This window comes from Phalaenopsis equestris, unplaced genomic scaffold (assembly GCF_001263595.1).
Source record: "Phalaenopsis equestris unplaced genomic scaffold, ASM126359v1 Scaffold212537, whole genome shotgun sequence".
In the NCBI taxonomy this organism is placed as follows: Eukaryota; Viridiplantae; Streptophyta; class Magnoliopsida; order Asparagales; family Orchidaceae; genus Phalaenopsis; species Phalaenopsis equestris.
In genome coordinates, this window is record NW_018231459.1 from 342,735 (window position 1) to 343,605 (window position 871).

An 871-nucleotide genomic window follows, 5' to 3' on the forward strand; every position below is an offset into this window, starting at 1 on the left:
ATTTCTCTGGGTTTCTTGACCTCAGAGAGATTTTCCAAAATATTAAATATATTTTTCAACATACAAAATATTTTATTTTTTTTTAAATCTCCAAAAATTTGATTAATTTTAATAAATAATAGAAATTTAAAAAAATTGTGAAATTTTGGGCAAATGACTTTCTGATCTAGGGCTAGCTCATATAAAAATTTCAAGTGATTAGGAGTTGTATTGATTATCTTTTGAAATTTTCTTTGAAGATGCATATTTTTGCATGAAAATAATTATATGAATTAAATTAAATTGTGAAAATTCACATTATCTCCTCTGATGTCTTAATTGACCTATCAGTAAGGTTGCATAAAAATTTCAAAGTCATTTGTCTTGAAATTGACAAATTATGAAAGTTTGGACCCTTAGGGGCAAAATGGTAATTTTGAACATTTTGGCCTTAATGAACATTTAGGCTTAATACAAATAGGAAATGGGTAATTTCTGATATTAATTAACTCATTTGATGATTTTCAATCAAAAATGGGTTTAATTGGTAGAAACCCACCTCACTTTGCCAAATTACAGGATAAAAAGATAATTCCCATAATTATTATAATTTTGGAAACTTCGTTATCATAAAATGACTTTCGAATTTAAGGGTATAATTTTGGAAATTAATGATTCCATACCCTTATTTGATAATCAAAATAATATTTCAATGATCTTTATAATGATCATTTAAAGTTTTGAATCTTTTCAAAATTAATACATATATTTAATACACTCGCTTAGGTCTTAAGGACTTAGTAGTGAACTTAAGAAAATAGTGGGACGCGTGGCAGCTGACTCAGAAGGCTGCGTCGAATAGGAGCGGGCCCCCTGGCCTTTCGGCGGGCCC